This window comes from Pteropus alecto, unplaced genomic scaffold, assembly GCF_000325575.1.
Source record: "Pteropus alecto unplaced genomic scaffold, ASM32557v1 scaffold20, whole genome shotgun sequence".
NCBI classification, from domain to species: Eukaryota; Metazoa; Chordata; class Mammalia; order Chiroptera; family Pteropodidae; genus Pteropus; species Pteropus alecto.
The window spans coordinates 234,542-244,306 of record NW_006436298.1 but is presented as its reverse complement, the minus strand read 5'-3'; the positions used below and the strand labels follow the sequence as shown (position 1 = coordinate 244,306).

General features: G+C 33.3%; 1 pseudogene; it reads right to left on the bottom strand.

Annotated features, from left to right (window-relative positions):
- Window positions 1–120: 120 nt before the first annotated feature.
- Window positions 121–239, bottom strand: LOC112480820 (annotated as a pseudogene).
- Between the last annotated feature and the right edge of the window lie 9,526 nt (window positions 240–9,765).

Genomic DNA, 9,765 nt, shown 5'->3' with positions numbered 1-9,765 from the left:
TGAGTTGCGCATATTTGTTTTGCCATTTGTTCTCACTTATGCATCTCACCTTATTTTGAATCTATATTTTCAGCTTAATTGCATATTTTTTTATTTATTTTTATTTATTCTTATTATTTATGCCTACAGCACCTGGTCTTCCTAGGTGGTCTCCCATTCAAGTGCTAACCAGGCCCGATCCTCCTTAGCTTCCGAGATCAGACGGGATCCAGCTTGTTCAGGGTGGCATGGCCGTAGACTAAGTTATTCCATTTTTAAAAGGAAGCATAATTGAACACATTAATAAATAACCATTGAGGGAACACATAATAAACTTTCTCTTAAACATAATCTGTGAAATTTAGTGTGACTAACTGCCAACTTCGTATAATTTAAATGTGTATAATTTCATAAATTACAGGTGGAAACAAGTGTTAAGTTTCCAAAAATTCAGTTTTATATTACCATGGGAGAAAAGTCTATAACAGTTCCTTTTTAGAAACACATTTGTTTTATTGTCATTTATATTATTTTCCCCCAAACTATGTGGGTATCCCCTAGTTAAATTTACTTGTTACTACTGCTGCTAAGCAATTTGAGTCATTGCTGTTAGTCACTGAAATGTATGTATTTTCGAGAGAAATGAATTAACTTATCCTCTAACATGGGCTTTAATTCGTCTTATTAAAAGCCAGTGGCTGTTTACAGAATTTCACAAGATAACCTAAGCTGCTGGACTTAGAGCTAATCCAAATTTTCAGTATCTTTTTTTTTTTTTTTTTAGTAGCATTGATATAAACTATCTGTACATGATGCTTCCCGCTTATGATTCTTCTTTTCAAACCTGTCATCTCCTTTTTTAGTAGCATTGATGTAAACTCTGTACATGATGCTTCCTGCTTATGATTCTTCTTTTCAAACCTGTCATCTCCTTGGAGGTTCCTAAACAGGGGTTTCACATCTTCTGTTTGGAACATGTATGATAAAAGCCTTTTGTCTTCCCTGGTCCTATTAATTTATCAGTTGTAGTTTGTAGAGGCTTGTAGAGCAAAGATGCAGAGACAACTTCCTTATTTCTTTAATCATTTTAAATATATCATGCTTATTTTATAGTCTATTACCTGAAGTTTTGAAGTTTAGTATTTTAAAATTTGAAGTTTATTGGATTTTTCCTTAAGAATTTTATAAATTTTAGAGTATGAGCTCATCTCTAATAGAGCTTTTGGGGATCCTGTGCCACCCATGTAGGTTGAAAGTAAGTCCTTCCAGATTAGTTTTATGTTTGCTTCTCAGACTATGGTTTCCCAGACCAACAACTGTAAATTTGAATTTTAGACCACTGGGACGGCAAGCCCATTGTTCTAAATCTTCAAGGGAGGCATTTTGCCCACCTACAACCCAACCTGGGACAGACAAATACCCTTGTCTCCTATCTACCACAATGCTACTACGGTTTTAATTCAGTTTCCTCTTATTTGGGGACCCTAGGACATTCCCTTTCTTAAAAACTCAGCATGATTTTCAAAAGAGTTTGATGTATCTTATCAAGCAGAGATTTTCAGATATTTTAGTCTCTTCTACATTCTAGAAACCAAATAATGCTTTGTTAAATATTTTTCCCCTCTGGTTACTTTATTTCTGAAAGTTTTATTTCTACCTTTAATATCTCTCATTCTCTTTTTTCTCTCTGTTAACCTTCTGAGAGTTTCCCAGCCTGATCTTTTAACTGTTTTTATTCAATATTCTATTAAATTCATTTTTAAAATTATACTAACATTTTTACTTGGTTCTTCATAAGTGCTTATTTCTGCTCTATTCCATTCATCTTCTCTCTTACTGTGTCTATTCTGTGTGCTCTGCTAAAAAAATTACTATAAATATACTGCAACTTTACTATTCTACCATTGATGGATGTTTGGGTTATTTTCAGTTTGGGGTTATCAAGAAAAATGCTGCAAGGACCATTTTTATCTTCTTAGTATATATGAGCATGCATTTCTTTTGGATCTATAGCTAAGAGTGGTATTTTAGTCTTATTACCTAATTTTAGCCATTCTGAGATGTATGTGCTTAGTTTGGTTTTAATTTTCATTTCCCAGATGACTAATAAAGTTTAACAGCTTTTCACATATTTATTGGTCATTTATGTACCCTTTTCGTGAGGTAATTGTTTTTTAATATTTACTTTTTAATTTCATTAAAAATGAATTTTGTGAATATAACCCATTTGTCACTATGTTTTGCAAATTCCATCACCCATTTTACAGCTTGTCTTTTCATTCTCTTAATGGTATCTTTTAATGAGTGTAAGTCTTTAATTTTAATGTCCAATTACAAATTTCTGCCCTTTGACAATCCTTGCCTGCCCAAAGCTCATTATATTTCCCTATTTTTATTTTAAAAATTTTATATTTTGACTTTTATATTTAGATCTATAATCCACCTGAAATAGAGGTATAGAGGTCAAACTTTTTTAATACAAATATATAGATTTCCAATTGTGCACACGTAAATTTTTGAATTCCCTGATTTTTCTCCATTGCTCAGTAGTACCATCTTTGTCATAAATCAAGGGTACATGCATGTGTAAGTTTCTTTCTGAACTCTGTTCTGTCTCTCTGCTCTATTTTTGTATCCTTGCACCAATTCCTTGCGATACCAGATTTAGTGTTTGCAAGACATATTAAATCCTTGCAGCAATTAGGACTACTCTGTCCTAATAACTGTAGGTTTTTAATTTTGATATTGATAGAGTAAGTCTTCCCGCTTTGTTCTTACATCATATTGTATTGGATGTTTTTCCCCTGTAAATTTTAGAATCAGCTTAGCAATTTCTATAATAAAAACCTGCTGGGATTTGGAATTCCATTGAATTTATAAATCAATTTGGAGAAAACTGGTATCTTTATAATACTGAATTTTCATTCCATGAACATTGTATAAATTTCTTCATTTAAGTCATCCTTAATATTTCACAATGTTTTACAGTTTGTTTAAATTTCATTAGATTCTTAGTTTGTTTTTATGCAATTGTGAATAGTATTTTTAAAATTTTCAATTATTATTGGTATATGAAAATACAAAACACTTCTCTATACTAAAGGTACTTTCTTCATTTGATAAAAGAAATCTACAAAAACTTACAGCAAAACAGTCTAAATGGTGAAATGTTTAAAATTTTATGAGATTGAAAATAAGCCGTCTAACAACCTTGCTAAATTTCCTTATAGTTTGGATTATCTATATACCTAATTATGTCATCTGCAAATAATGCAATTTTACTACTTCTCTTCCAATTCTAGCTTGCTTCATTGCCCTGTGTAGGACTTCTAGTACAGTGTTAAATAGATGTGATAGTTGGCTTGCTTGTCTTTTTTCTATTCTCAGAGTGAAAATCAGATTCACATGGTGGGGTAGGTAGCTTCAAGATGGGGGCTTATTGCCAGAAAAACAACCATTTGGTTAGAGGTTGGCACTATTAGTCCCACCTCCCAGGCTCCAGGGGAGGGGAGCGAGGCTGGCAATTGAGTTCAGTCAGTGTGGCCATTAATTCATTAATCAATTATGCCCATGTAATAATACCTCAATGAGAACTTAAAGAGGCTCAGAGAATTTCCTGGTTGGTGAATATATTGATGTACCGGTGGGGTGGCACATACTCTGACTCTGCAGAGACAGAAGCTTCTGCTCTTAGTTAAAGCCTGGATAAGTGTGGTTGAGAGGTAGGAGCTCCATTCTTCCACCCTGTGCCCATTTGTGGAACAGAGGCTCTAAATTGGGCAAAGTGAGCTGAGGCCCTGACAACCCTTGTTTCTGTTCATATTTGGTGGTTCCATACCAGGAGAAGCAAACTGAGAGGACCTCAGGCTGCTGCCATCCCTTCCGCAAAGTGTTCAGCTTGCAGAGTAGGGTGTCACTGAGACACCTGCCAATGTCTCCACTTTCAGCCCCACAACCCTGGCTCAGAGGCTGTGCCTGAAGGGAGGAGCAGACCGCAAAATAGAGAACTCCTACTAATCTCTTCCCAAAGGACTGACTTTATTTGCAACAGAGCCTGAAGACGTTGAAACCTAAGGGGTGCACACAAGCACAGTGGAGGTTAAGGTGAGAGGCAATTGGGAGGAGGTTCAAGATACAGGATAAATTGTAGGGCTGGTAATTTGTAGGTGGTAACTATGGAATAAGACAGCTGAGAGGAATCAGAACAAATATTGACCTCAGAAATTATTCTTTCAAAGGGACCACAATGTGACTAGATTGACTAGTTTGCAGAGTAATTTATTAATGATCTAATCCCAGGATATTATTCAAAACAATTTAACAAGCGGCCAGCAATTAGTGGTATTTAACAGCTAGGTGTGATCATGTAAAGAAGAATAGAGCACTACCAAATTCACTGTCATCCCAAAGTGACTATGGGCATACTTAAAGTTGCTCCATCCTGGGGAAACATCAAAGGCTTAGACAATAGGAGATGAAATAGGAGATGAAATAAAATAATCCAGCCTGTCACTAAACAAATAAGCAAATAACAATACCCAGGCCATAGGAGGGAGAAAGTCAAGGGACCAGTACCCATCATTGCTAATACTTATTATCTAAACTGTCCAATTTCCAACAAAAAAAATCATAAAGCATTTAAAGAGACAAGAAAGCATGCCCCATACATTGGGGGGAAAAAAGTAAGCAACAGAAATCGCCTGTGAGAGTAACCAGATGCCAGATTTATCAGTAAGTGACTTCAAAATAACCATTATAAATATGTTCACAGAACTAAAGAATACCATTGCTTTAGTCTGAGCTACCATAACAAAATACCACAGGCTGAGTGGCTTAAACAGCAGAAATTTATATCTCACAGTTCTGAGGCTGAGAACTCCAAAATCAAGGTGCTGGCAAGGTAGGGTTTATTCTGAGGCCTCTTCTCTTGGCCTGTAGGTAGCCACCATTTTGCTGTGTGTTCATGTGACCTCTTCTTCGTGCATACATAATGAAAAAGAGAGAACACTCTGGGGTCTCGTAAGGACAATAATTCTATCTGATCAGGACTCACCTGGATGACCTCATTTAACTTTACTTCCTTAAAGGCCCATCTCCAAATACAGACAAACTGGAAGTTAGGGATTCAATATATGAATTGCAGGGGACGGCGTGGTGGACACAGATATACCATAACAACCATGACTTAAACGAGTAAAGGAAGGTATAACAAAGTCTCATTAAATAGAGTATCAATAAAGTAAACACACACACACACACACCCAACTAACCAACCAACAAATGGAAAATTATGAGTTGAAAAGTAAAATAAAAAATTTCTTAGGGAGGTTAAACAGATTTGAACTGGTAGAAGAAAAAATAAGTGAATTTCAAGATTGATTGACAGTTTATACAAACCAAAGAACAGAGAGGGAAAAAAATGAAGAAAGATGAAGAGATCCTCAGAGAAACAAACCCAAATGAGTATAAATACAAAAAGATTCACAAACAGACTCGTAATAGTAAAAAGGCTGAAAGTCAAAGACAAGGAGAAAATTGTAAAAGTAACAGAGAAAAACAATTTGTTGCTTAACAAAAGAACCCCAATAAGATTAACAGATTTCTCAACAGAAACAATGGCAGGCAAAAAGCAGGAGGGTAACATATGCAAAGTGCTCAAAGAAGTAAATGTATATCAAGAATCTTATAGCCAGCAAAGTGATTTTTCAAAAGTGAGGTGAAATGAAGACTCTACCAGGTAAACAAAAACTTGGAGAATTTGTTGCTAGCAGATCTGCCTTACAAGAAATACTTTAAGCTGGAAGGAAATTCTTTAATTCTTTAAGCTGAAAGCAATTTAACTCTAATGGTAATTCAAATTCACATGAAAGAACAGAGCACCAGTAAAAGTAGTCATAAAATTATAACAGGTTATATGTATAATTTTTCTCCTTTATATCTTGATTTAATAAGCAATTGTATAAAATAATACAGATATAATGTATTATTGAGCCAAGAACATGGTTATGTGATATAAGTATAATATATATGCCAATAATAGCACAAAGGAGGTGGGTAGTAGTGAAGCTGTATTGGGCTAAGGAAATAGCTATATATGACAAATAATTATAATAATGTATTGTTAGGGTCGTAACAATAATAAATGTAACATGTATAATAATACCACAAAAAGGGGAAAAGGAATAGAGCTATATAGGAATAATTTTTTTAATTAATTAAATATTTTATGGTGAAATCCAGTAAGTTCCAGCTATACACTTTAACGGTAAGGCATATATATGTTTACACTGTGTGTTCACCTCCCATAGTTGGATTCCTTTCTGTCACCACATATTTGACCCCCTTTACCTAATCTGCTTCCCCACTCCGCTTTCCCCCTACCCTCTGGCAGAATAATCCTTCTAGATATAATGAATTAAGCCAGGATAAATCTGAGGCTGATTTGATCAGTTAAAATGTATATGGTAAATCCTAGAGCAATCACTTAAAGTGTAGTGAAAAAAAATCATTAAAGAAATTAAAACGTTACATTAGAAAATATTCACTCAATATGAAAAAAGCAGTAAAGAATAGAGGAACAAACTATGATATATAAAAAAATAAAAGTTGCATACAAAAATACAACTGTACCAATAAAATATTAAATGTGAATAGATTAATTAAAAGGCAGGGATTGTTACACTATTGAAAAAAATAAAACCATGATCCAACTATATGTTGTTTATACTTTAGATTCATAGATAACTAGATTAAAAGTTAAAGGATGAAAAGGATAATCATGCAAACAGCAACCCCAAGAAAGCTGGAGTGGCTATATTAATTATCCAACAACATAAGCATTAAAACAAACAAAATGTTACTGATGGTAAAGAGGGCTTTGGGCTTAATTTGCCGCTTGCTTCTAATTACTGCAATGCAGGTAAGGCTTACCGACTTCACATTTCTTTTCTAATGTAGGCACTTAGGCTGTGTCTAAGCTCAGCTTTAATAGCATTCTGCAAGTTTGGATATGGTTTTCCTTCACTGTTATTTAAAATATTTTCTAATTTTCATTATAATTTCTGCTTTGATATATTTTATTCTAGAAGAGTATCGCTCTATTTCTAAAAATATATATTTTTTGGTTATTTTGTTATTTTCAATATAATACTGTGGTCAGAAAGATATTTTGTGTATTTCTAATCTGTGAAATTTGCTGAGGGTTGTTTTATGGACAAGCACATGGTCAATTTTTGTAAATGTTTCATGAGAACTTAAAAATATTCTGCAGTTATGGGTCATTGTTTTAACGTGTTAATTAGTTTACTACTTTTTACTTTCGTTGTTCAAATATTCTATACCCTGATTTTTTTGGGTGGGGGGGTCTTGTTCTAACTTGTTACTAAGAGTAGTTAAACTATCCCTGTATGAATGTGGATTTGCCTATTTCTCCTTTTAATTGCTTTATATGTCTTGAAGCTGTTATTAAGTGCATATAATGTAGAATTATCTTCCTGTGAAGTTGAAACTCTTTATCACTATGAAAAGATAAAATGAAGTGACCCTGATAACGCTCCTGGTTTTGTCTACTTTAACTGAAATAAAAATAGCTACATTAGCTTTTTCTGGTATTCATGTAGTACATTCTACCATCCTCATGCTTTCAACTTGTTCATATACTTATATTTAAGGTTTATGTCTTGTATACAGCATATAATTCTTTTTTTAAAAAAATCCAGGATGCCAATCTTTTTCTTTTAATAGGAATATTTACTCCAATTAAAATATATAATTAACATATCTGCATATAAATGTCATTTTACTTTTTTGTCCTGTCATACATTCCTTTTTCTTTTATGCCTTTTTAAACATTATATTGCCATTAACATGCATATTCTTTTAACAATTATTTTAGTAGTTAGCTTAGTTATCACATTAAAGTTCTTGGCACAGTGAATTCTATTTCATGGGCATACACTTCATGAGCTGTAGTGCTGTGTAAGTTCATATACATATCAACCTCATTCAACAGATGTGGAAACAGATAAAAGCAGCCAAATAGTTTATTAACTCCCATACTAATGGTACTTAACATTACACAATCAGGCTTGATGACCCCATTTCCTCAAATATCCTAGTTCCCCTTGAAAATCCTCTATGGATTTTGAGTCATCATCTCCTACTTACCTAAATTGTGGCTGGAAGTTTTTCTTAAACGTTAAAGGTTATCCTGTATATATTTGTCAAAAATATTTTTTTGAGGAGGTTGCTCTTCAGCGTTTACCATTCTTCCAGGTATCTATGTCTACAACCCCTGGTCATCTGGATACTTCTATTTCTTCCATCATCAGTTCAGCCACTGAATTTCTTAGCAATGTCTTTGACCTGTTACTTTATTCCATTACTGCTAGTTAACATATACTCATACTTACATATACTCATATCTTGGTTTCTTAGCTTCCATGCTTGCCCTATTGACCTTTCTGTCTTACACACATTACTTCCAGATTAGTATTTGAAACTATCCTTCATCTTGAAGCTCCCTGGTTTTCTAATGGTTCTATGTATATAGCAAACAAACCAGAATAGAAATGAAAGTAACTTTATATGTGACAAGAGGTGGCTTTTATGTTAATTCTTCTCCATTTCGGCATGGCAGCCATTTTCTCCTCAAACTGGTCCTTTGAGAATGTAACTACACTTAAATCCTGCTTGGAGAAATTTGCTGTTTTATATATACATATATGTATATATACACACACAGCATTATACTAGTGTTAATATAATATTTGGGTAGTTTTGAGTATCCTTTATATTTATGAAGAGAGGTACCTTGTGAATCTAAGTCAAACCTTGCTCACACCTTGATTTTTTAAAAATAAATTTTATTCTTTTAAAGAGCAGTTTTAGGTTCATAGCAAAACTGAGTGGAATAGTACAGAGTTCCCATATACTCTATGTCTCCATAATATAACTTTTCATTCTCAATTGCACCTTTGGTTAATTTGCATTAATCATTTGCAAATATTTCAATCTCTAATTAGTACTTGCATTCTTTCAATGTCGCTTTCTTTGCATTACTTAAGTATTCTGCTTGTTTTGATCTCTTTTCCTTATAGTCAAGGTATAATAGATTATATATTCTCTATATATTGTATAGAAAGTTTTATTTTCAGTTATGGTTATATGTGTAAATTCAGTTTCCATTGACCTATTCAAGTTTCATATCAACGATGATTACGCTATGAAATTCTAAAAGCAGGACTAAAATTAAAATTAACTCCAGATGTACAACTAGCATAAAGACAATGCTAGATTCTCAGTGAAATTTATTAGTGGTGTATTTGAATGACATATCAATGATACAGATATACAAGAGTTCAGGTAACTCTTCTTGCAGTAGTTATAGTGGTCATCCTTGATATTTACGTAGTATACAACAATTTTTATTTTTTCTAAATATTAAGCAATGTGAATTCAATGGATACTGTAGACAAAATGCTCCCCAAAATTTACTCTTAGATATAAAGATTTAGGATAACAGTTTGTATTGTATAAAAAAGTACACAAATACGAATAAAAGTTCTATGTCCATGTGCAATAATTAAGTGGATGTCTATTGTGTTGTGGCTCAAGACTGTTGGGTCTGTGAAAATTCTCCTATCTCAAGCTTTAGCATGACAGCTAACCTAAAAGTCACCTTATTTAGAGATTCTTCTCTTCCCCATACATTTCTCTAATTACCAAAATAATGTAGAATCCATGCAGTAAATTAATAAAGTATAGTAAAATGAAAAAAAAAAAAAA